Below are 27537 nucleotides of genomic sequence, written 5' to 3'. Positions count from 1 at the left end.
TTCTCCATCGTCATCATCATCATCATCGCGTCATCAACCGCATATCTTTGACGGCGTTATTCCCGTATGTTTGTCTCGTTCAAATATAACATATGTATTAGTAGTTCTGTGCGTATATAATCTCAATAATAATTTTAATGATAAACACATTTTCTATTAAACTAATATTGGTTACGAGTTATTTTAATAAAAAAAAAAAATTTCTATACAAGAAAACAGTTACACTTTTCAATCGAAAAGGAGGTATTTCGAGGAAGAAAGAGAGAACGCACCCGCGAGAAAGATCAAATATTCTCTCTCACTCAAAGACGTCGGGTCGCAAAGATTCGTGAGATAGAGTGAGCATGACAACGATTTGTATTGCCGGTTCTCTGTCACACGGCGACAACACAAAATGGCGGCCGTTTAGACGACTACATACGCAGCGCGTCTGCGGGTGTGAGAGGGAGAGGGAGAGAGAGAGAGAGAGAAAGAGAGAGCGAGCGAGAATCTTCACACCCGGAATGAGAGGCATCGAACCAATCTTTGCATTCTCACACTTGGACGTTATTGCAAATTCTTGCGGCTAAAAGATGAGAGCAGAAAGCTCACGCGCCGCTACATGATAGCCGAGGTGTGAGGGGAGGGACACGCAACGAAGGAAAGCAAAATAGTCTCACAAACACGCAACGAAAGCATCGTTCACTGTGCGTATGCGTACGTGTGCGTGTGTGTGTGTGTGTAAAGAATTTAACAAACCGCATGAGGTGGAAAAGAGAACGTTAAACATGAAAGGCTCCCTCTCTCGCTCTCTCTTGCACTATGCCACCATTTTACTCGCTTTCGATCATTTTCTTATTCTTTCGCGTACGATCTTCAAAAACTACTACTCTTTCTTCCCTTCTACTTTCATTTCGTTTTGTTTTTCTTTCTCTCTTCTTACTGTCCTTTCCCTTACAAAATAATGCGCGCGGAATGGGAACACGGAGAGCGTGGCTAAACGTTCGAAAAAGAAAAGAGACGAAGTACCCTGTGTGTGGTGCCTGTCACACGGAAGATTTTTCGCCGTCTTGACAATACTACTGATAGGAAGATACAGAAAAGAAGTAAAAAAATAACATTAAAAAAATGCACTCACACAAGGGGAGCAGAAGGCAGCTACCACTAAAGGAGAAGGAAATGCCATAATGAAATATAGAGCTGTCGTGATGGCTTCCGGTCGGCTTCCGGGGATGGTCAGGAAAGTAAGACGCGCGCGCTTCAGTTTTTTTTTCATTTCATTTCTTGACGCTGGAATTATTCTTGTTTGTCAAAGGTTTGGTTGCTGTCCCAGACAGGGTTGGTTGTCGAAATTGGGAACTTGCTTTTGTTAGAATGTGTCGCAAGGTCATATTTTGGATAACTCTCGTTGTACAAATTCGATGTTTGAAGAAGACAGCATTCAAAATTCTTAGCAACACATATAAATCTAGAATCAAAACTGTATGAAATGTTTATTCCATGCCACTAATCGAATCCTTTTTTATGAAATTCATGCTGAATTTACTTAAAAACAGCGCATTTTTTAGTTGTAATTTTACTATTTTGAAAAACTATTCATAATCGCCCTCCATACTCCATTCTACACCGAAACGCTAGCCATCTGAAACCAAGCTTTTTAAATCCTTCTCCAAAAGAAAAATTACAAACCACAACCACAAGAGTGAGAGAGGCCTACCAGAATCTCTTGGCTGGAATGTTTTTTCTCTTTCGTCATCAAGATGTTCTTCACAATCATTGTAACCACCCTGTAGAGGCCTGGTGCGAAAAAGGAAGACACCATTCGACAAGCATCGAGCGAGATAACAATCATTTGATCACAACCGTTCACTCACTCCTGCACCGACGATGGTTTTTTCTTCGTCTGACTTATTAAAAAATGTGGTTTTCATCGACCAAAAGAAACAATAACAACGGGAGCAGCAGTTGGTGGCGTGGAGCTTATGTTCACCCACCCCCTCCTACCCATTACAACCCGCCAGACACACACGTTACAAGACATCTTGCGTTACAATTTACTACCAAAAATTGAGAAGCAGGACGGAAGTAGTACTGCCGTCTCGAGCATATCTTCACACGTGCTATCTCGTTCTCGATACACGGAGAAGTTCTTGAGTGCGTTTTGTCTGCGCAGCTCTTCAAAACGCGCTCGTTTCTCACGCTCTCTCGCTCCAGCCTTCCCGTTTTCTCGCTAATACGTCACAAACAACAAACAAGCGAATGGTGAGGAAATGAAGAACGAACGAAAACAGGCGGGAAAATGTGTTGGTTCATTTTGAAAGTTTTCTCTGTTTCCGTTGGAATTAAAAACTCGAAAAGGACACGCATGTCGGCCTAAATTCATCAACAACCACCACAGTTACTCACCTTTATTCATTTTCTTTGAGTGCAGGACCCCCTCCTCTTTAGTTGATTAGACTCTTCCATCTAGTTTCAAATTCGCGGACAGGATCATTCATGTGAATTTTGACAGAGACTTGATGTGGCCGACGACCGCCAACAAAACATTCAGGAAGCGAATTGTGTTTTTGGTAAAAAGCGCACGCGTCACTTTCTTCGAAGGAAAAATCACATCAGTTTCCATCCAACAGAATGCTTCCACCAAATCACGTCCTTAGCCGAACGACTAACTCAGTCACCAGTCAGTTTTTTATTTTCCAGCGCATCAAGAGATGTATCGTCAGAACATCCTGGGAATAGTTGGGCGGTTACTCGGATGTGGCCATTATTAGTATCCTTGACGAAACGAGCCTACATCGAGGAGCAAAACACGCAAGCACACACAAAAAAAACATTGCGTTGATAACGCTTGATAATGCTGGGGGGCTCTGTGGCATTTAGAACGGGTTCCGTCCGGGAGGAGAAAAAACGCCCTCTTGCTATCCCTCTCTCGCACTCTCTCTCTCACACACATTTATTTTTCTAGCGCGCGCACTGAACCACACTCGCTCGCTCTCTCCTTTTCTCGGTTTCTCTCTTTCACACACGCACGCTCGATCACTGCATTCTGCGACGCGCTGAGATCTCCAAGGCCGCCGTCATCATCATTACCACCAACCATCATCATCATCATCCGGCCACACAAATCGGAACAAGCGAAACAATCATGCACACTACCAGTTTCGTCGTAAATGAGCTGGGGTCGCAAGAAATTACACACGAAACACACAAGCGTATACGTCCGTCTCTATCCTTTTTCGGTTGTCTGACAAAACGCACGCGTGAATATGCACACACACACCACCAACCACTCTTCTTCACCAGTAAAAAACCGGCAGCTCAATCCGGAAGTTGGGCGAAAAATTCCATCAGGTTGATGAAGATGATGCTGTGCGTCTGCACCAAACACACAGCAGTCCGCCCCGCCGATGATGACGATGGGCTCTGTCATACGTTTTTGTTTGTTTGCGTGGTGGTGGTGGGTTATACCTTAACTTCTGGGTAAAGACACGAGAAGTGCACGCGGTTTTACGTGACACGGTATCACACACACGCACGCCCGTAACACCAATACACACACTTCCCCACACACGATCTGCTTCGTCGGGCGCATTAACTATAATACAACGCCGCTACCAACCTCACACCGCACACATACCCATACACACGCACACTGAACACGGCGACGACGCACGTTCAAAAGTAAAATTCTTCCGCTTTTGGGGGCTTTTTTTCTTAAGAAACCGATCGAGCACAAACTTCGAAACACAAACATTGCCTGCTTCGATTACCCGCACACAACACACCTAGAGCGTAGCCTACTACGGCGGGGACAGGGTTTTTTTCTCCTATCTGTGTGTGTGCCTTTTCTTCTCTTCTTTTCGTCGTATTTTGCCATCATTTCCAGAGAAAAAGCACGGTGGGCTACAAGCGAGCGAGCGAGAGAGAGAACACGGGTAAAACGTAAGCGCGCGCGCGCGCTTTCTCTCCGGTGTTGCCTTCTCAACTAGTGTTGAGAGTGTGTGTGTGTGTGCGTGTGTGTGTCGCACGTTTGATCATAATCCGGCGTGCGAGAAGCCAACGACGACAATTCATTAGCACTTCATCATCATCATGATCATCGATGTAATCATTATCGTCATCATCAGCCGCCAGCAAAGTGACCGACAACGGTAGCAGTACGGACGTTACGATGAACCCGAAAATATTGCGTTTCTTCCGTACGACGTCGGACAGCAGCAGCAGCAGCGCCGACGTGACGGCGACGACGGCGACGCAGCTCATCGCTGTCGGCGGCGGCAGCAACGGTACCAGTGGCCACCATTTTCTTTTGCACCATCATCATCACCACTGCACGACGAAGAATGCCTGTGTTACTTTTGGGCGGGCGGTTTTCAGTTCTTCACCACACTTCACACAAAAGCCCACTAAAAAGGCACACAAAGTTTAGTTTCTTCACCACGGTTCCACAAATAAAACTGCTGGAGCAGTAGCGAACTAATTCTTCCTATGGAAATTCTTTTCCTCACACAAAAAGCTGTTTTCATTGCATTTTCTCACACACCCCAATTTGTGTCTGCAACGCCACCGATCACCGTGTATATTCCGTTGGATCGCGCCGCGAATTGGCGCGCAGGTTGCTCTTGCTGCCGACCACTTTCTTTTGAATAGGCACACACCCGCGACGAAACCCTACACCACAAGCGCCGGGTGGGATTAGGGTATACAGTGTAAAACACCAAATTTGCATGCGCAATTATTAATTACAAAAATAACGTCTGTTTGTCCCGCCAGGAGAGAGGGACGCGGCAGGCAGCCGTACACACTGAGCAAGGTAGAAAAAAAAGGCAGCACAAACCGCACACGGAACGACGTTATGCCACCGTTGCCACTAACGCACTCAGACTAAATGCGACGGCTGAGTGTTGTGCGGAGTGTGTTCTGCATGGATCGTTCAACCCGAGAAGCCGAACTCGCGCCGCACGAGGAATTTCGCCGAAAGAGCGTCAACTGTACGGCGCGCGTGTGGGGAATTTACTCTCATCTCTTTCCCGTTGGCTGTGCGGTAAACGTAGTGAGATGGAGAGAGAGCGAGAGAAAGCGCGCGCGCGCCTATGTGTGCATGCCGTCTCGCTCTGTCCCATCATCGTGTCAACTCATTCTCAGAACAGAAAAAGGCGCGCGTGAGTGTACAGTACTGTGAGTTACCTTTTATTCTGCGCGACAATGAGAATGGGTGCGTGAGAGATGAGTGCGTGTGTGTGCATGCGTGTGTGGAGCTACGCACACACGTACACATATTTTCCTGCTCAATTTCTTGCGAGATGCGCGTCGTCCCGCAAGGTACTGGCCTTGTGTTGCGCTACAAACATACCAGCACATCAATTTTGATGCCGAAGATGCCGCGGATATAAAGCCAGCGCAGCGGCAACGCGGGAAAAGAAAAAGCTACGCACGCGACATAGCACGAATCGTGCGTTTTACATGGCGCTGACGTACGCGTACGAGGAAAATGGCGGAAAAAAAGGTTGTGTCCTGTACAGCCACAAACAGGTATCTTGCAAAATCGGCAAAAACAGGATCGCTGTAAATGGGAGGGTGAGGAAAATGCATTTTTCCAGTCAAAATAACACATCCGGAGGAGTTCTCAGGTTTTCTATGCAAAAATAAAGTATAAAACATCTTTACAAAGTTGCAATTATAAAGAAAACTAAATTGAATACAAAATAAAGGACAATTGATATGAATTATGAGTAGGAAATTTATATCAAACAGTTTATCTTAGACAAATGATTTTAGGAAGCCTATTTCACCCCTTCAAAGTCAGCCATGTTTAGGGTGACAGTTTTTTTACTTCTATTGTTGATGCTAATAAAGAATAGGTTAAAAATGTATGTATCTCTTCTTCTTTTTTAAATCTTAGATTAATTTACTGCTTAACCACATCTACTTCAAACGTTAAGTAACCATAACCACTGTCTGATGCTTCTTTCACCCTCGAAGACGTGATGTCATCGAAAGGATATTGCATGAAATTATACAAAAAAAAAACACACACCCACACACACATAACACGGTAGGCTGGCTAGTAGAGCTAGTAGTGAATTTCGATTTATAATCTCACGCTTACAGCATCTCAAGGAGCCAGGCAGTCTGCTACCGTTTGCTAGTATGTACCCTTCTAACCCTCTCAACGGTTTCGCGCGCCATGCGCTAAAGCTTTTTTTCCCCAGCCCGCCGTTGATTATTGGGTGTGGGCGCACATTCGCGTGGTTTCCGCGTTAACGCAGACCAGCGAAGCACACTAGCGATAATTATCTAACGGGAGGTTGCGTATCGATGGGATGATTATTGGTGCACTCGTTTTGCATTTGGACAATGGATGGAGATGGAGATTCTTGGATGATTCGTTTAGAGTTAAACTTTGCACCTTTTTTTAAAAAGTCATACTCGGTAGTAGCCCTGTGAGACCTGGACTTCCAGGAGAAGCACACCTAAAGCTCTTGTTTTAGATGAGCGTCCTGCTCTTTCAATGAAGTATCCAGATCCTTCTGATGGGTGAAAACCGCGTTCGAGAGGAAGATGCTCAGAAGGTTTTTAGGCGCCGTATGTGTGCAGAAGAATAGTGAATGACAAGCTGTACCATCGAGCAGTAAATTAGACACGATAGGTTCCAATTGGTTGGGTATTTCATGAGAAAGGCATCGGATCAAACAGCCTGAAAAAAAAACTTTTTAGGCCATCCACAAGAACAGAGGACGCGTCAAATTAAGATGCAATGATGGCGTCGTCGATGAATCTGCCGGAAAAGTCAGGATATAGGATTGGCAGACGACGCTAAACAGTGAGCGACATCAAGGATTGCTGCTAAAAAACTACAACTCCCACAACACCAATATTTTGAATGTAACTTCAATCATCTTCCAACGCCAAAAAGATCCCCTTCTTCACGAAGATGACATCTTGAATACGGCCCTTAAAGTGCTCTTCTTAAAACCCTTCTCCGCGAAGATAACATCTCAAATAGTGCCTGAATGTCTACTACAGCAATTAATCAATTTCCCTCATAGCATTGATTGTATCTCCCAGGACCGAAACGCTTCAAACACTGCCAAAAAAGCAGTGCCAGATCGCAAAATAGAAAATAAAGCTCGAAACACAACAGATAAGACAACAACGCGGCAAACCAAACGAACAGAGAAATTAAAAGCAAAACCGACACCGATGTGCTAATATAAATAATTCATCTCCGCGCATCATGTTTGCTGGCACCGAATGGTCTGCACAAGATGATGATGACGCTGATGATGATCGTGTCGCACTCGTGGAAAAGCTCACCGTCAAACATTGGGCCCCAAGCCCGCAAAATATGCCGCCGCTCATCGCCGCGGTCATCATCGGGAAACCGTGAAGAAGCGGTCCGATTTCGGAGCAGAAGCTTTGCTGCCGGGGCGTTATATCTTCGCCGGGCTTTTCGCTAATGAGCGAGTCGTGCAGCAAAGTTTAAGATGTTAAACAGTAGATAAAAACAAAACAAAAACCAACCGAACCAAATCTCACACTTTGGGTTAAGTGTTTCGAAGGTACGGGTGTTTGGAGGGCGGTAAAGAGCGAATGAGTGTGTGGAAGAGGGGGGGGGGGGGGAGGGGGGAGGAGGAAAGTGTCTAAATGGAACATCCGTACACGGGCGGGCAGCCGGTGCAAATTAGCAGGTTATACGTTTTCGTACACGGTGAAAGGTTGTTGCCGCTTGCATGGCTTGGAGCTTGGGTATCGGTTACATCGGAAGTTTTCTTTTCTAACAGGAAGTGTTCCATTTGAGAGACGATTGTTTACCCTACTGATTATCCTCAGTGTTACAAGATGTACTGGCTGCCCTGCTATAAATAGGCTTTCTATCAAGAATAATTTTAGCATAGAGTTAGTCTTTGAAGCAAAAACATACCCAGCCCAGGCAAGAGAAATGATCCCTGGAGATGGAATGTGACATTAGCAATCGGTTGATTTAACATATCTTAAAGAGAATATGTTTAAAAATTGCACACAATTTGGAAACCACCAAAGAGTTAACGATTAATTGCTGATTAATGAATGATTAATTAATTGATTACTTACCGAAGACAAATCACAACAAATGTGTAAAAAGATTTACGTTTCTAATGATACTAAACCTAATCGCTCTATCTTATTGCTGTCACAGCCTTTGCCGTAATGAATATGGGCTTGCAGCAAACGATCCAGAACGAATGCGTGCGGGCACTTTGGCTGTGGATTTCGTTTTTCTCCAATATTTGACCAGAATAAACTGCTCATTAGTAAGCAGACTGTCTGGCAGGCTGTCTAGCTAGCTGACCAAGTACTGGTCTTCGTACCACACTCAACTCTTATACTCTCTCGCATTATGATGGTATCGAAGTTTTCTCATGATAAGCTCTTCCGAAAACGCTGCTGCTAATGCGCCCCCTGTTCTACATCAGCCAAGTCACAAGCATGCAACTTTACAAGCAAAACAAAAACACAAAAATAAGACAAAATTTATCACCACCGTGGCGTCGTGTATAAAACATTCACCTAAGTGAAAACGACCCTAAAAACTTTCGGTCTGCTACCGACTAACCAGCCTAACCCGAGAGAGAAAGATAGAGAGAGAAAAAACGAGCCCATAAACCCTGCAGAATTGAATTCGGACGCGTTCTTGAGGGGCAAGCTTTCAACCGGAACTAGCAATAGGACACAAACCGTGGAAAGGTGAGGAGATAAAGACCAAAGAAATGCAAAAAACTCCCATTCTTGAGCATCAAACATCGCGTCCCTCACGCGAGGAGGGGAGGGAAGGTCCTGACCGCGAAACGCGTGCGGCAAGCCCGCGTTGTTGCTTCGCGATACTGCTCATCAGGTGGCTCGTCTTCCTTAATGTCATAATCATCTCAGTCACGTGCTGTTGGGTTTTTAGGGGTGGTTTTGCTACTGTTGAATGAGGGCGGCGGTGGTGGTGTATGACTCGGGCTGGTTGAGATTTAATTCGAATCACAAATTTGCCAACCATTACCGGCCTGTTTCATTGCGTAGTCTTATAAAGGATGTTGTGCTGTTTTTTCTCTTTCTCTCTCTCTCTCTCTCTCTGTTTGGCAATGTTTCCCTTGCCGACTCGCTTCATAAAGCAACAAAAGAGCTGCCAGGGTGTTTTACAGCAAAGTTGAAGGCTACCGTGTCACTGTAAGCCGTTGAAATTATCGCCTCCGTTTCATAAGCCACGACAAATTAAGACCCCGGGTATGGATTGTCGAGGGATAACAACGCTTTGGACACTGTTAAGAGGTCCAATTACATCGAGTTTAGTGCAAGTTTTTGGCTATGCCAACATTTCAATGGTTAGAATGATGTGCCAACTGCTATTTGATGATTAGCTTTACAATAAAACAGCCATTTATTTTAAAAGATCAACAGTTATCAAGGCAAAGCAGGGAAAAGGATACAACGAACGATCGCCCGCATTTAGGGATGAAACTTACAAACAGACAAGACATACCAACAACAACCAAAAATCCCCTAAATCTACGCACGCACACCAAACCCAACCAGCAGAACGAGACAAGAAAATAATGAAATCTTAGAGGCGGGTTTTACCGCATCGAATGTATGCTTTTAATTCTTCTCTAAATCATATCCCAATTAGCAGCGTTTAGCAGTTAGCGATAAAAGCATGAGAGAGGTGTGCCGCGACCGGCCTGGGTTCGGTTCGGTTCGTTATTCGTGCTTTAAAAAATAATTAATGAAAACTCTCCATATATGTGAGTACGATGACTTTTCACTTCCGGGCGGGTGTTTGAGGCTTGCTCGAGTTCGATGTACAAAAAGTCTTCAGCCGTGAAGAAAATTCCCCAAAGTCTGCAGATAACGTGAGGAGGAGTTGCACAAAAAAGTTTCCTACAAGTGGCAGATAGCTTACAGCGAGAGACGTGCCTTAAAAGCGTCGTTGAAGTTTATGCGTTTCAGAATTCAATACTGCTTTTATAGGACAAATTTCCGATATAAAAAAGCATTAATTTACTTCTTAATTTTTTAATTGAAATAATCCTTATTTACTAAAAGCGAATAATTCCTTTCAAAGAAATTAGTAAGAAAATTGATCACCCAATAAATTTTGAAAACAAAGTACCGGCAAAACAAAAGACATCCTATTTTCCCGCCAGAAATGAAAGCTTCGATTGCGTTCTTCTCGAAAGCTCAGGTAACAACACAACAAAAAAAAACATGCTGCTCATCATCAACGCAACACGATCCGAACGCCGAATTCATGGCCCACAAACAAAACGATGTTTGGTTGTGTTTTCTGCTGCTGTTGTGCTGCAAGTTTTGATGTTTTGAGCGCAGGAAAAGCGCGCGTAACGTAGCCTCCGAGACACAAACATTCCTCGGTTGTGAAGGTCTGTGGTGCGCTTCTCAGACGATGGTACAGACACAACACTTTAGTTCCAAAAACCAGTGCGCGCTCGCGCGATCGCATCAACACCAACAAGCGGCAGCAGAAGCAGAGGCCACCGAAAGCAACAAGAATGCGCTTCCTCCGTATCCTTTCAGGCTTCGAACTGTGTGGCGCTGTAAATAACGGGAATTGGCTCAAAGAAGGCATGAGAGCATGGTTAAGCAGCCCGACCGGGCAGGGCAGGAAGAAAGGTGAAAGAAGGTGCGACAGAGCTGAGGTGAGAGAACGAAAACAAGAAAGCAAGAAGGAACCGCCAGAAAACGACCACGAAAAAAGAAACAGCGCGTCGTCTGCCTAGAGTGCTTTTGACCACACCAAAGCCGAATGTGTGGTGCCCGACCACCAAACATGCCACCACCGGGCAAGAGATCGCATCCAAAACGATGCGATCGAGAGACACGAAAACAACAGCCCAAAAAAGCATGCACAACGCACAAGGAAAGACAAGAAATATCCACACAGCACAACAGCGAAGAAAACCAGACGCGGAAGTGTGTGCATGCACAGACGCACATACGTGCGGGATTCTCCTCGGATATGCATTCATGGCCGCCGAGCATACCAAAGCTAAAAGGCCACACTACCGCTCGAACGAACACGCTAGAGGACGCGTTAGAGATGCAAGTGAAGGGAAGTGTAGAAGGGAGCGAAATGAAGAGAGAGAGAGAGAGAGAGAGAGAGAGCGAGAGAGAGAGAGAGAGAGAGAGAAAGAGAGAGAGAGAGAGAGACGGGCGGGGATACGGCGTCGCAATGGCATTTATGCTGCGCTTCGTTTCGCTTCGGATGAAATTCCTGGAAGGATCAGGGCGGCCTCTTGGTTTTGGTCTGAGAAATTACCTGATCCGAATTTGGCTGGTAATATGCAGCAGCAGCAGCAGCAGCAGCCAAAGCTAAGCGACAGCCATCGTCAACGAGCAGGATACCAGCGTATGGGAAACGTATAAACAACGATAGTAAGGTAAAGACGGCCTTCAAATCGAGGCGATGTGTGCGTGCGTGGGGGTGTGTTCTGTACAAGCACACGATTAGGTGTGTGTGTCATTAAAGTTTCTGGCGAGAATGTGAAATGCATAGAAGAGCGGGAAAACGGTCCCAAAAATTGTGAGCATAGAAGACTGACAACGTTAGGCTGAACGCCTTAAGGCCGCAACAGTCTGTTTTATACGAGAAACTTGACAAACAATCTGAAATCATCGTCAATTTTAGCGAATATTTCTTTAATTATTTTTTATTTGTTTGAGTATTTAGGTTTCATGATGAACTTCTGAGTTATTTAAACCGAATGTACATACACCTAGAGCACAACGGACGTTTAGTTACAGAAACCAGTATAACAGCACAACTGTGTAGATTACTTATATATTTTCGATCATCTGATAAGATGGTATTACATTTCTGAAGAAATAAGAGTCCTGAATCCAGGATCTTCAAGGTAGAGCTTTCCGAGAGTAACTGACAAACAGTTGCGATCACTTCAATCTGTAGATCACGAATTTATCTAAAAATTGATTTAAAATTTACAGACTCTGTAAGCAATCTTTAGGATAAATTTAAATGACTTTAGACAGTAGAACCGATATCGAATCCCATATCGGATTATTAAATTGTGCTCTGGAAAAGCTTCATCCTTACCAAAGCGCGAATAAATTTAGAAAAAGGACATGACAAAACGACAGGCATGGCAGAAAAAATCCACTGTACGTCAAACTTCAAAGAATTCGAAATATTTGTTTAGTATACGAGAAAATTCGAGTTGGTATTACGTACTGCAAATGTCGACGTGAATACACAAATTTAAATTTGTTTACAATTTATCAAAATGCCAAATCTAGTCGTTGACAATTTGATGTTTTGGCAAAGGGATGATGAATGGACATATTCTATGACTAAGACGCAAAAATATAACTTACGCATCATAAATGTGAGACTTCTACTTCGAGAAACTTCGCTCTTGACACTTACCTGTAAAGAAAAAGGAAGAAAATACATATTAATTTTATTGAACTTATTGAACGTGGAAAAGAGTAAATAATCAAACTTGTTGATTCTGTTAATTAAATGATTTCTTTTGAAAGCGAAAACCCTATAATACATGTAAAGTGTAAACGATGGAGACGCAAGGTTTTTTACTAATGCGACTAATCGAGTAGATATTGCAATTTATTAAGCCACCTTTCATACTTCTTTGCTTCGATCCTTTAGATCTTCTTTCTTACGTTATCTATTATGGTACTCATACATGCTACAACTAAAGTTATTTAAAGTCATGTTTGATAAAGAAAAATAAGTAAAACGACTAAATTTTACAACCTTTTTCTAAGACTTCCACTGATGAAACTGCTCTACACATCCAAGGGCTTCTTATCTTCCCACTGGTTGCCAGTGTTTGCGCTTCTAGCTTGCAATAAGGAAATCAGTACCATTTGCCTTGGGGGCGTTGTTTTCCATTAACAGTTCATTTTCCCAGCTGATGATTGCGCATCCGGTCGGACGCCCCCCCAAAAGGATTCGCCCCTGGCAGGGCGGTATAGATATTGTGCCAGCCAGGCACTCGGTGCAATACGAGCGCATCGATATGCAACAGGGTGCGCGATGATTGGTGGAATTGACAGTAAAGTGTGATAATTACATTTTTGGCCTGAGTTTGCCATGACAGCATGAGAAAGTCGGAAACCGAAGGGGGATTCCCAGCATCATCATGATCGTCCTCATGGCGCAGTAGCCTTTGCCAGCTAGTTCAGTCCCAATGCTCAGGATTCCCAATTGTCTCGTTTTGGGGTTACAGTTTTCTCAAGGATCTTGCTGAACGCAAGAGTGAAAGGTAGGGAGTGTGAAAGAGAAAGACAGAGAGCCTACACATACACGATGAAAAAGAAAAGAGTTCATAGGAATAGTTAGAATTACCATTTTATTAACATCCAATCAGAAAGCAGTGAACGAATTCAACGAGCTCAACGTGATTTAAGACACGAAAAGAGTTTATTACAGGCATGGTATGCTGGATTTTTTGTAAGGCTTTCCCATATACTTTCGATTACATCACGAGGTTAATGGAATTTGGCATCAATCAATTTTAACATTTCGCGTAAACTTCGTAAAAATACTCAACAATATTCTAAAGTAGCTCTCGATCAAACTTGATACTCGAAGATACTCGAGTATCTTCGGCTGCTAAATATTTAGCAGCCAATTAATTTCTTAGAAAGACATCAATAAAGTCTAACTAAGTTCAACTCATAAGGTAATCAACCAACGATTTCGACGAAGAAATTTGACTTTAACTATTAACGAATTCCAGCTAATAATTTGGACAACTATGAAAGTGTATAGAAGGCTTAATTTTGTTGAACAAATTGCACATAGCAATCATTTAAGGATCGATAGTACATTTGTGACCCTCTAATTACAATGTTAGTCCTTAAGAGACGTGTTGAAGCAATCTTTTGTGCAAATAGAAAACAATAAAAACTAAATTAATTTTAAACCTTTCCCATGCCTTAAGAAAACACAAATTAACAGAATGAATCCGTTCGAGACGCAGATACAGCTATTCCATAAGATATGCGTTTCGACTAGATTTGTTCACATGCTTGTGCACTGTAAATGGTAACGAGACGCATAAAAATTCATACCAAACAGACGCGTGCCTTTTTAATCGGACAGTTGAACAGTTGGTGGTTTGATGGCGCTTAGAAACTATTCGCCAAACTCGCCGACGACACCATTATCACGTTGTCCTGGTGCCCATTCGGTTAATATTTCTTATTCGCTCGTACGTGAACAACTTGCGTACTTTGTGACGAGTCTGGCGGCATTAGTACCAGAGCGAGAAAACTGCTTCTGGGGTGACGCTATCGAAAACGATCAGACCATCCGGGACACGTTAACACCACACCAGACGACGGCTATATATGCTAAACGGAGCGTTGTATGGCCAATTTGAATATCTTTATTTCGACGCATATACGCGCGGCGCACGACCACACTGGTAGCAATGGCGAGCGCGCGAGGAGATCACCACAATCTTCTAGTGTAATTGCTTTTTTGCAGGTTTTTTTTATATAAAACATTACAAAACTCATCCGAAAATCTACTCGATTCCATTTCCATGAAAAATAACGATGGTTTAGACTCAATTTGAGATTATGTTTGATATCAAAATGACTTAACAAACTTAATACTTTTTAAGGAAATGGCGCCCCAAACATGGCGACATGGCGCCCTAAACAATTCTTCGCGTAGATTATTTAAAATTGATAATAGAACAACGGTGCAAAACAATGAAAACTTGTAGGGTTAAATCAGTGAAATCAATTTGAAAAGTGAATGAACAGAACCGATTGAAAATTGACCTACGTAAAGTGAGGTACCAAGCGTCTCCATATCTTACTTTGAGGCATTTGAAAGTTTAATAGAACAATTAAGCTTTATTTAGTACGGGCATCAAGATGAGCTTTCCAACTTAAGCTATAAAAATATTTATTTACACATTTTTCTCTATTATTTTCTAAAAAAAAAACTTAACACTGAATCCTGAAGAATTGATGGCTTCAGCATGAATTTCAATTGTGGCTTTTAGTGTGCGGATGGTGAGTCGAACTTTTTTTCAAAGAAATTCCAATAGAATGACCCTAATAAAACCAAATAGTGCATCCATAACAACAAATAACAAAAAAGTGTAATTAAAATTACACAAAAAATCTTTAAATTCTTTTTAAATTTAAATTCTTTTTTTTATCATGTCACTTCCGAATCGCGCGCCCCAGGGTAGGATGAGATAAAATGGAGCACGTGTGACCGAGAGCTCAATGCTGACCACCGCAGCACCTTCAGCCAACGGCACACATACATCAGGGCTCGAGAAGAATGCGCACATCGGAGTGGCCCACCGAGCACCACCACATCGCCGTCACCAAATCATGTATTTAATCGTTGCGGCGCCACACTGATCAGCATGCGGCACGCACGGATGAACCGGAGTGTGTTGTAAAGCGTTCGGAACACGTTCTGCTAAGTTGAGTGCGGATAATGAGATGGATGGTTAATCGTCAAATGATGAGCATTAAAAGTGGAAGCTTAGGATGCTAATAAATTGGTGATGGTTTGCTGTTCTGGCCCTTCGAATAGCTTTGGCTTGAAACAGTCACCAATCAGAACCACAAGGATTCAGTCACAATTAGGCGGAATGGTCGAGTTTGGATATGTTTTTTCTTCCTCTTCTGCGTACTTATCAATCCACACTTTCCACCGTGTGGTGCTGTACTTGTAATACTTATCGAGACATACACACACGTGTACATAGCTTTGTGCACATCACCCGTTGCTTCCCGGGGTTGTCCCCAAAACCCTACGCACACACACACACACTTGACCACCTCGCCAAAGTCCATTCGTATCTTCTGGATTGGAGCATGAAGAACCGAATCAAAGGGCACACACAGGGAATGGTTGGGGGGGGGGGGGGGGGGGGAGGGCGAAATGGCGCATACAAGGGTTGCGGTGGTTGGTGATGGTCTGTAGCTAAACGCGCGCGACAGATTCCCAATTTGATTTCGGCGACGGCGAACGACGTTTGGGTTACACATTTTGGCCGCGTGTTTGTATTATTTTGTTCTTTTCTATCGTTCAGGGGGGGAGGGGGGGGTTTCGTTTTTTTGGCGCGCGCGTTTCACTCAAAAGGTTCAACGAACTGCTCGAACCGCCACAAGGTCATCGCCGCCGCGCGCAGAGCACCGCGTGTACTGCGTAGCTCGTAAGAAAGAAAACAACACGAGGAAAAAAATATACCCTACGAGACACACACACACGCCTGCACGAGCTAAACCTTAGAAGGGGGGGTGGGGGGACTTTTGGGGCATAAGAGAGAACCCTCAAGAGTAAAACACAGCACACAGAAGCGCTTCAGTGTGAGCACTTGACGCTCATAACCGAGTGTCCGGGAGCTGAGTGCATGTTTAGGGGATGAATTTACAAAAAAAAAGCAACTCGGGGGGACCAAATATGTTATTGGGGTGTTTCTTTTTTCCGGGTGTGTGTGTGTGTGTGAGAGAGCTCTCTGAGTGCTGTTGGAGCTGGGGAAGATCTCGCGAGTGCGTTTCGTGTTCGTAAGCCTCACGAGGTTTCTTTGCCTTTGGGGGCGAAACGGAAGGGCTGCCCAAGCTTTTGAGTTACGTTGACCACAACAGCGACCATCCTAAACGCTGGCGACTACTACCCTTATGGAGCACCACTACCAACACTGAGCGTTGCTACTAAGAGCGCCAGCTATTTCGGATATGATTGTTGACAGTATGATGATTATTCGGGTTGATGATTATAAGACTTTGAATTAATTTTTGCATCAAACGGAATACGAAAGGAACATTCTTCTCCGTAGAAAGATAGCTTCAGAAGAATGTGTAACATTTTCTTTTTAATTAACGAATCATTAACCGAAAACATTAACCGATAAACAAATAAGCTACAAAAGGTGCTTCCGTTTTTTCAAAAGATAACACTGTCAGCCCTTTTGGCCAATCTTTCCTGTCATTACCAGGTCACTGTCAGCGAAAACTTCAAGGTACCGAGATTTTTGAACGGGGGCACCCACCTTTCGCTAATCGGTTTGTTTTAGCATCTTGCTAAATTTGCCACGCCCATCATTACGAGCAACAAAATCATGCTCTGCCGTTGATAACACCGGGCCGACACACCAGGCGGGAAAGGACGCGCATAGCTGCGAGCTACAAATAGGCTGCCAAGAGGGGAAAAAAACGCTGGCAAACGGGTTGTGCATATTTATGCCGCGGGTGGAATGGATGCAAACAGCAAACATAGTACATGCGAAAAAAAAACGGGTTCGTTTGGCGCTTTTGCTGACAGGCAGCAGATTCTACACACACACACACCGTTGGTGGGCAAGTTTTGGGATCAAAAACTCTCAAACATTAAAAATATGAAGCCCCCAAAAACGGGGCTGTGTCGTGAAGTAAAAAAAAACTTTTATCAAAGAAAAGAAAAACCTCTCAAAAAGGGGAAGTGATCAAAAATATGACAAACAAAAAACTCTCTAAATTTGCAATAAATCCCTTATCATGCTCAATCGACAGGTGCCACAGTGCTCGTTTCAACTCTAGCAAAAAAAAAATGTACCGACTTGATGTAGGCTATTTCAAGCAAAAAAGAGAACAAAATATTAAAAGGGTTTAAATACTTTTAAATTAAAAAGCAACTTTGCCCAGCAAACATATTTTTCCAAACTAAAATAAACCATATCGTATGGAATACAATTTGTATAATATTAAACTTATCTATAGCGAAACCATGTAAAAGAGTTTAAAAATGTGCATGAAAATGTTCACTCATCCTGAACAGTTATTGAGAAACACTTCGCCGGATTGCGATGCGATCCCAGACGCGCCAAAGTGATTTGTACTAACCACCACCAACCAAGCGAGAAACCGCACCGAATGTTTATAGCAGGTCAAAGATTTACCCACGGGAAAGCAGTGGAAAGTGAGACTATTTCGATCACTGCACCGACCTCATCTGGAGCAACGTTACGTTGTAACCCCCCGTGTTCATGGTTTACCCTTTCTCGACACTCACAGCAATCGAGCCCCCCCCCTGTGTCCAGAGGTTGCGGTTAGAAGAAGATGTCTCCGCAGACCAATACATCAGCGAACGGAACGATGGTTGGCGAACGGAGGCTATCGGTGTGGAGATACTTTAATATATTATCAATTTTATATTCGTGGGAAACCTGGTGGCAACTGCATGCACACACACACACACACACATCCACCGACCCCACCGCATCTGCATCCAGTGGAGCGAGAAGGCGACGGCCAACTATCCAGCGCTTTTGCGGTAGGAAGGCGATAAAATGAGTTATTATTGATCTTGCTGCTCTTTGCCGACGAAAGCTCTCCTTGAGCGCGGGGGTCGTCGCGAAACGTGAAGACAACCCGTTTTGCCCCGCACGTCTGCCATTGCTATTTGTGGAGGGCGATCGATTGCGGTTTGATTCGTGGCTCCATTCCTGGTACGCGAGGACATTCCACCTGTGGGTGGAAAAATGGGTGCCGTCAAGCAACCCTATTACATCGGTCGATCGCAAAACGTCTTGTGTTGCCATGAAAAAAAAAACCTCCCCGAATGGTTGGAGCTGGATGGCACTGTATTGAGGGGGTTTTCTAGCGCTTGAGGACACTGGAGAAATTATTATAATGGTGTCGCTACAGCGCGAGCGCATGGTTAGACAGAAAAAAACCCTACACTAGTTCTCTTCTTACTTTGCACTACTTTTCATTTTCTACTGTCTGGAGGAGACACAGAGCACTATAGAGCAGAGTACTATGAAAGGCAAACATGGCTGTGGGTACGGTTGATGCGGTAATTGAGTGAATAGAATAAAATTCCTCAAGTTATGACCGAAAGCCACTGTAATGTGTGAGGTTACAAGCAAGCAGATTTTCCACAATGAAAGTCTTCTAATGGACGTGACTAGAATGTTTAAAACTACAAAAAAAGTTTCACAAAACTAGCGTTTAAAAAATGGGGAAAATGGCTTAAATACTTTGAGTTTCCCCAATATTATAGTGCAAGTTGGAATTTATTGTTCGCAAAGGCATCTTTCACACAGGAATCAGTTCTGAACGACAAGCACTTAAATTTTCAGGTGTTATTCTTATGACGTACTCAGTCAAATTTGGTGCGTTTCTATCGTAATACGATCATAGAAAGTCTAGTTAGAAGTTGAATAGAACAGTTGTTTCCTTTATTCCGGAAAGAAGTTTCAAATACCTAAATGCATCTCCAAAAAAGATTTCCAATCAAAAGATCCAAAGAAATGTCATTACAGCTCAAATATCCATGTAATAAAATACATCAAACCAATTACATATGAGAACAAAAACTAAATCTTTTGAAATAATGCAATGCAAACAATTTAAGTTTTATAAACAATTCTTTAAAAAAAATCGCTTACTTGTTCGCCTTCATCTTGCTTTCATCCAGTAGCAACAGATCGACGCTACTGGTGACCAGTTCCGGCCGATGATCAATCGTTCGCTTCACGTAAATCTGCCCATTCACCGTGAATACGCTCTTAATTTTGCCATCGCGCTTTAACCTCATCGCCTCCGCCTTAAGGCTTACATTGCCACGGGTCAGATTTTCACTCACAAACACACGTCCACCTTCGCCACCGTAGCCCAAATCTTCCAGCGCCAGTCCAGTTCCCGCTCTACCACCCTCCTGATATCGGCGGTAAAACTCGTTGCGAGCATTTCGGAACACAAACTGTACGTGAACGGCCGGCGGTTGTACCGAAGGGTCGCAGGATACACCGGACCGTACCTGACCCCCGACGACGCGTGTCCTTGCAAGATTGTCAAGCACGGCAATACTGTAGCGCGATGGTTTAATGTCCGCCGCCGACGATGGTGGTCCCAGATCGAGCCGTCGTATATGTACGATTGGGATTTCACTCTCCGCATAGCCCAATCGGCGTGCAATACGCACATAACAGTCGCGAAGTTCATCACCGGCAAAGCTCGCTGGCACTCCGATTAGCAGCAGATCACCGGCACGGTTCGAGCGTTGCCCATAGTCCTGGTTTGCCAGGAATAGTCGGTTGGTTTGTGTAAGGCGACGGTTTAGCGTTTCGATTCGATCACCGATTTGATCTCGCAAACCGTGCACTTCCGACAGCAACCGATCGAACTTATGATCGAGTACGCTTTCGTCCACTGGTGCACCGTATCGGTTGCGTTCATTACATCGCTCCAGTTCCTTGTTCTCTTTGGTTGCGATTGTGGACATTATTTCAATACACCGGTTGCTCCCGTACTTGTCGTCGAGACTCGGGAATGCTTGATCCGAGCTACGATGGTCGTCTTCATTTATTGTGTTTTCGATTTTGTTTGACTGTCCGAAGGCAGGACTTCTTGGAGAAGTGCTTCGCTTGTGAATGAAGGGCATTACTCTATGTTGCTGTTAGAGGATGAGCGAAACATTTGACACTGAATCATTATGTTTTCTTCTCTACATGAAGCACTTTTTGGCACTAATGCACACCCGTTTGCTGTTTTGCACGGTCCTGCTGGTTAGAGCAATCATAATGGAGCCGTTATAGCATCCAGTCCAAGACTCTCTTCTTTTTTGTAATTATATAGGTTCTAAGCAGCAAACACGTGACTAACGAAATTGCAATAAACAATACTTGAAAACACAAAAATCTGGCTGAACAAAACAATTCAAAGAACGAACGAAATAATCCCAAAAAAGCAGCCCCAGGACACAACAATCCCAAACAAACTCGTCTAACAGGAAAATGATGGGGTTGAACTTCAAGAAGGAAAACGGAGATCATGTGGCTAGGGTGTAAATATATACTCCAAAACCATCTCCACCCCGACAACAGCTCCTCGACGGTGCGGACAAACTGTGCGAGGACATGCGAGGAGAGCAGGATTTGTCGTCTAAAAATGCTTTTCGACGACCGGCACTCTACTGGCACAAAAATAGCATAACATTTGCTCTCCTCTATTGCCACCTGATAGTATATTCTGGGTTTTTCGTGTGTCTTGCGGGCTAATTCCATGTAACTCAATACAAGGGCAACCGCGCGTCCTTTCCCTTTCACCGTAGCCAACTACTGCCCAACAAACATCGTTTGGATTCGGGTGCAAAGGGACCGGAGGATCAGCATGAAAACCACCGAAAAACGCCCCTGAGCAGTCGCTAGTGCAAGTATGTTCGGTGAGTGCGCTCTCGCAAACAGCAAAACCCCAGTCTAGGGTATGGTATCTTAAGGTAATGTTTTATGCGCCGGTCCTAATGCCTAAATGTTGGTAGTGAAGGGCTTGATACACCAATACACATGCACACAGAAGCGCCTGAAATCCTTGTGCGGTGGAGGGTTTTCTTCACGTAAACATGAACATGGGCGTTCGTCGGTTTGGCAAAAGAGGGTAATTTTGTTTTGGAGAGTAGAAAACTCTCCAAAACGTTGTGTGGCTGAGAAAATAAGTCGAGAGCGATAGAAATGGGCAAATTTCTAATTTTTACTTGCCATCTTTCAACTTTTTTTCCTGATGTGTATAAAATGAAGGAGTAAACACACAGTTCTAGTGGAGTGAAAAACTTGGAAACTTAATCCTTACATTTGGCAACACCCTGTTCCTGCGTCGATCTTTATCTATATTTCAATTCTGCTACCATACACCGCAAAAATTCTTCTGCACCTCAGCTCAGTTTTATTATAAATGCAGGAGAATTAAAATTCTTCCTTTACGCAAAACAATTTCACACTTCGTTCGCTGGAATTCTAATATCCTTTTCAATGTTTCCCGATGACAGTTAGTGAATTCCGTTTTTCCGTCATCGGACCTACATCGGAATTACTACTCCGTGTCACCCTCTTCCGAATCACTTCCGAATCACTTCGCCTGTCACCATTACCAGTCTTCTCCCGTGTGTGCTTGGTTCTCTTCACTACCACACCTAAAACCTGTGCATGCGAGCCTTTGCGAGAAAAACTCTCGATACACCCTCCGATTCCATCATACATTGCAGAGTACGGTTGACCATGGGTGAACAGTCGGAAAATTATCGATTATGCTCCGTCGACGACGTCGTCTCTGCTGCTCAGTTCCTTCAACACGATTCACTTTTCATTTTTCCTTTTTTGATTTATCACATTTCGGAGAAAGTTGTGCCCTGTCTCTCGCTCTCTTGTACAAAAAAAAGGAAAATAAGTTGCTCTCACTCGGAGCGACTAGCGTTTGGCGTGTCCAAGACAGCGGATGGCAGATGAAACCAAACACTACAGAGAAAATCTATTGCTTTTTACAGGGAAAATTCGTTCAAAACAAGCTTCATAAAGAGGTTTCAAACAGGATAAATTATAAAGATATAATTTATAAAAATGAACGTAAAGAAAATAAGCTGAATCTTTCGAAAAATAAAATTTCACTAAATAAACTTTGTGGATTGCATAAATGAACTTTAGAAAATGCAATAAAATATTAACCAAAGAAGATAAAGCTGATTGTCACTAACAAGTTTTTGAGGATATTTCTGTTGAGCTATGTTAATCACACTTTGCTAATGTGTATTTCCCATATTTCAACATATGATTCTTATATGTTCTTACAGCACAATCACTCTCGCCTAAAGCACAACCATGTACACACAAGCACGGTCAAAAGTGTCAGCATCTTCTGTGCATCCCACACAGGACACCGTTCACGGTAAACGATATACAAACTAAATGCACATATAGATGCATTTTTCGAACGTCTAACCACCCACCCCGTACCCTAGAGCACAGAATCAAACCGATCCTATCGATTTTTGAGCAGCACCTTAAACCACTTATTTCCGCGTGCGCGTCAAACCAACCCATTAGCTATTGGTATTAAAAGCTCGTACACACAAACCCGACAGACAGTGTCGTATGCACTGTAATGATTATTTGCATTTGCAAAACTATCTATAAACAAGTTTTGCACCCGCACGGCAAGAATCGGGAAAACACTTTGACACGGTACCGAGAAACCCGCGCGCTCGCTGCATCACATTACCCTGGGCGAGTGTCCTGTGTCTGCCCTCCCTTACTGCTGCCCGTCTGCCGCCACCCGGAGGGACACCATCGATGTGTCCCATGTTTTTTGGGCGTGTATGTGTGTGTGTATGTGTGGGTTTTATTTTCCTCCTGCAAACGCAATGTTTTACCGGCAAAGTTTTGCTAGTGGGGAACCATCAACCAGCCACCATCACCGGGTGGTTGTGGCAAGCGAAATTTCTATCCTGCGCTCATGAGGAAAAAGGATATTTTTCCTTTCCGGTATACATCCCTGCGGATGTGTGCGGGAGCGAAAATTACATTTAAATTGAGAGATACAGAGAGGGCGCAATTGGAAATTGGAGAGTGTCAGTCGGAAAATGAGAGAACGTTTTCCTTGATCGGAGTACAAAACTGCTCTTTCCACTCTGTCTCTCGCTTTCGTACAACAACCATGTGAAAAGTGTTTTATTTTTTTTTATGAGACGTATGTTTATAGCAACAGAGCGCGCGCGCTTTGCTAGAGGTTGATGGTGTTAGTAGTGTTTCGATATAACACGGAAACCACCACTGAATCATCATCATGTGGAACGGAGTAGAGACTGATTTCACGTGCAACATTGAAATAATGAGAATTGAATAAAAATTAGTAAAGGATTTTCTTGTAAAATTGTAAGATTACACGATGAAGGCCCAAGAGGACATGTTGAAGCATTACATAGCTAAATTATTAGATTAGTTCGTGCTATAGAAATGAAATCACGCATATGTACGTGAGACAGAGTTCGTTACATGATGCATGAGAAACGAAGTTTATTAAAAAAAATTAAACTACAATTTTGTCGATTTGTTCTCAAGATTTTGGTCAACCGAATACTACATTTTCATATGTAAAATTTATTTTGAAATATTTCAAAATGAACACGAAAAGTTATAAGAACATTTGTGTTAGCAGGGTAGAAACTTATTATTGCGCTACTTCCATTTTCTCTTCTGCTTTGAATTGCCAATTTCAAGCTTAAATATTATTCCTGGGTGCGGTCAGTTCAGGCCAGTTATTTCCGTTTCATATTTACACCACCAAATATATTACTTACGATATAAACAAGCTCAGTTCGAATAGTGTTTTCTGATGCAATCTTTTCCTTCGCTGGCTCAAAGTTTCAAGCAAGTTATTGGCTTCAAATTACTGATTTTCTCGACGCTATCATACACTTGGCTAGATTCTACAACGATTTTGAAGCATATCATATGTAAAATCATAACAAACCTGAAAAGACAGGAAATAGAAAAAAATATTAGTCTAACATCTTAACAAAATACCAAAGAACATAATAATAAGAAATGCATTCAAAATGTATAATTTAAAGACATTTATAGCAGGACTTTCCTCGAAAAATTCGAGGAAACTTTATAGTTATCATTTATATTGGCTTACACGGAACTTAGGGGCTGATTTTTGGTATCTTATATGAATTAATACCGACAAAATATCACAAAAGCCTCTCACAGACAAGCGTATGAGCGCTCGAAAGTACACCGAAGTCAAACAAAGCATTCTTTTGACTTATAGTTGTCTAATTGGCATAAGCCGTTGATATTCCCCGATGCACTTTATCGATGAATGCGCTTCTGCATTCTTGAACATCACCCGTACGTGAAGAAAATAGTCCCAGCTCAACTTCACCCTCGCCGTAAAACACTGACAGTAGTAGACGGTGCCAGGGACTACAGCCAGACGTTGGTGTTGTCATTCCACCGAAACCCCACACATAATATATCCACCGCAAAGCATAAGAATTAACCGAGGAAGGAACAGCACCAGGAAAAATTAAATAAAAGTCTGCTCCAGCAGCAATAATGACGAAGTGGTGCAGCAAATGCGGCAAACTGCATTGCCACCAAATAGCGGAAAGAATAGAAACTGGAAACCTTCTTTCTTTTTCGTTTATACTGTCTTTTTTGTTGTTGCATTTATATTTATTCTTGCCCCTTTGCTTGCCAGAGAAATTCCGGACCCACGAAAGGGAACACCGCATTCCAGCCGAGGTAGCGCTGACGGTGATGCTGCTGCCCGGAGAGCGCAGTTCGAAAAAGGAGGACCAGTGCGAGCGGGTTAGTTCCAGGGGCCACAGACGAACAGTGATGCTGTTGCATCTTGCTCGCTTTTTTCTTTCTTTTCTTTTTATTCCCTTCCCATCTGAAAGGAAGGGAATATTTTTTTTTCTTTGGGTTTTCATTCTCCGGTGATAGTTTTCCTATCATGCCTATTGTCTGTCCAATTCCTAGAACCTAGAGCTAGATGAGAACCAACCAAGTCGAGTTGTATCGATTGTACGACATGCAGTCGCGACCTGCTCTGCGATGAGCCACAACAGGACAGTCACACAAACACACATCCACATACTAACTTGCATTCCAAAACTATGCATTTCCTTCCTGGAGAGCTTCCTCCTAGGTATATGGTGCGCAATGTTTTGTTTACTTTATGTTCCGTCCGCTTTCTGTATGAATGAATGGCGGCGGATGCATTGCTTTTCGGGCCCTTCTGCCACATTTAGACACTGTTACGAACAACTCTTCCTTCCTAGAATGCAATAATACAGCAACAGAATAGTGAAGGTTTTGTTCTAAGATTGCGTTAACCAAGCCGCACCATCAGCAAATCAGTGCATCTACTGAAAAGAAAAGGGTCCTTTCAGTGGTTTTCTCTGCATCAAGCTTTTATGCTTTTTCTTTTCGTTCTCTCTTATTTCCCTTTTCCTTTCTCTGTCTATCCCTTTCGTCCACTCCCCCTAACACACACTCACATACCACAGCCTTTCCACATAGCAGCAGATGGAACAGGTTGAAGGGTTTGTCACAAATGAAGAGGCAGCAGCAGCAGCAGCACCAACAACATCCCAGTGCGCTTCGAGAGAGAGCTCGGCAAGTTGTTTTCTGGATACACATCCCGCTGATTGCTAAACACGTTCCTTCCTCCGCACCGTAGCTAGTACCTGGGTGGATTGCCAAAGCTGCCGTTTGGGGCATAGTCGAGAGGTCAAAAAGAATTGAAATAGGAATGCATTCCTCAGTCGGAGGAGAAGCGGTGCATCGCCGGTTGCAGTCGGGTCGGGTACGGTGCGCGATCGAATGATCGCTTCCAGGAAGGTGGTCTACTCTGCTTGACCACCGGTGAATGGTAATAGATATGCAGTGGTTTGAGGGTGGAATTTGGTGTTCTGGTCTGTGGATTGCCGTTAGGATGAGCAACGAGTGCAAAAAAGTGAACTAGTTTAAAGAGTTCTGAGACAAAATAGAGAACATTGGTATGATGCAGACAAAAAGTGCCAAGAAGTGTTGTGACTTGTTGTAGTTCGTGTAGGAAGGGACATCGAGTTTGGAATTGCTTCCTATTATTGTGCCGTGTGTGTTAAAATTTTCACTCAAAGACTTTAGGACCAACGAAGTATTAAAGTGATACATCTCTTGTTGTCATTAGTGTCACTAAATTATGTAAAACCACACGGAAATAGGAGTGATCGGTGACATCAAGCGTCCAGATATTCGAGGATGTGCCCTTAATTTTACATTTCGTTGGCCATATCTTTTTAAAAAATCTTTGAAAAATCAAATGCGCTTTTTCATACAAAATTTGGTAATTAATTTGAGATCTTGACTAAAAAAATTGTCAACATTTTGTACACAAACATATGCTGAATGAGTATGGTACCTTTTCCCTGCTGCAAGGATTGTCCAAAGCCAACGCCCGGCTCTTCGCTTCACGGTACCGTTCGGGTGAGTTATTTCGAAGGTTTGAATTTTTGATCCATTCCTTCATGCATCCCACCATGGGAAGGGTAAAATTCTTACAAATACCCGCAACTTTCGGTGGGATCCTACAGTAGAGCACCAGCAGAAGGACATGCGCGTAATATCGTGCCCACCTGCAGCAGTTCAACCTTTCAAAGGATTCCTTCTCTCACGACGTAGAATGGGGTGTTGTAACTTGAAATCGTTTAGGAAGTTGCAGAAGATCCTCGTGTACGATTCAACTTACCTCAAGGTGATGTCTGAGCTGCCTTGTAGACGATCCAAATCCGTTCCATCAATATTTGCGCTTTTGACCAAAATCTTGTGTCCTTTGGAGCTATTTTTATGCCATTGTTTTGCATAAAAAATCAACCCGCGCCAATCGGGGGTTGCTAGAGCCCCCGGGTTTCAATAAAAATGGAGTTTTAATTTACCAAAGCAGCTTACTATCAAGCGGTAGCCACCATAGCAGCATAGCGGGCCACCACAGACGTTCGAAATGGCGTCGTTAAAATCCTATCCGTGACAGAGATTAGCGAACGGGCCGGAGACGATGATCGGAGGAAATAGTTGGGGAAGCGTGCGCCGACTAGAGGAAGAAAATCCGCAACACCGTTTCGCAAAGTCTGCCCCTTCGGCAGGCGTTACGCACTTTTCTCATCACGTAAAACAGAGAGAGAAAGAGAGCAGATCGCAAGGACAGGCATCTTGAGGTTTTCTAAGTTGGCGAGATGTCTTCTCTCGTGCA

General features: G+C 43.4%; 3 protein-coding genes across 3 annotated transcripts in view; 1 reads left to right on the top strand and 2 right to left on the bottom strand.

Annotated features, from left to right (window-relative positions):
* Positions 1 to 27537, bottom strand: part of LOC126562905 (MIT domain-containing protein 1) — a 458992-nt gene that overhangs the window by 888 nt on the left and 430567 nt on the right. The window lies entirely within an intron of this gene.
* The window catches only part of LOC126561486 (diacylglycerol kinase 1), a 483147-nt gene that overhangs the window by 277140 nt on the left and 178470 nt on the right, over positions 1 to 27537 (top strand). The window lies entirely within an intron of this gene.
* Positions 1 to 27537, bottom strand: part of LOC126561086 (uncharacterized) — a 108731-nt gene that overhangs the window by 30992 nt on the left and 50202 nt on the right. The window lies entirely within an intron of this gene.

The sequence above is a fragment of the Anopheles maculipalpis genome, chromosome 3RL (assembly GCF_943734695.1).
Source record: "Anopheles maculipalpis chromosome 3RL, idAnoMacuDA_375_x, whole genome shotgun sequence".
In the NCBI taxonomy this organism is placed as follows: domain Eukaryota; kingdom Metazoa; phylum Arthropoda; class Insecta; order Diptera; family Culicidae; genus Anopheles; species Anopheles maculipalpis.
Note: the sequence above shows the minus strand (reverse complement) of the source record. Positions and strands in the feature narration are given on the sequence as shown.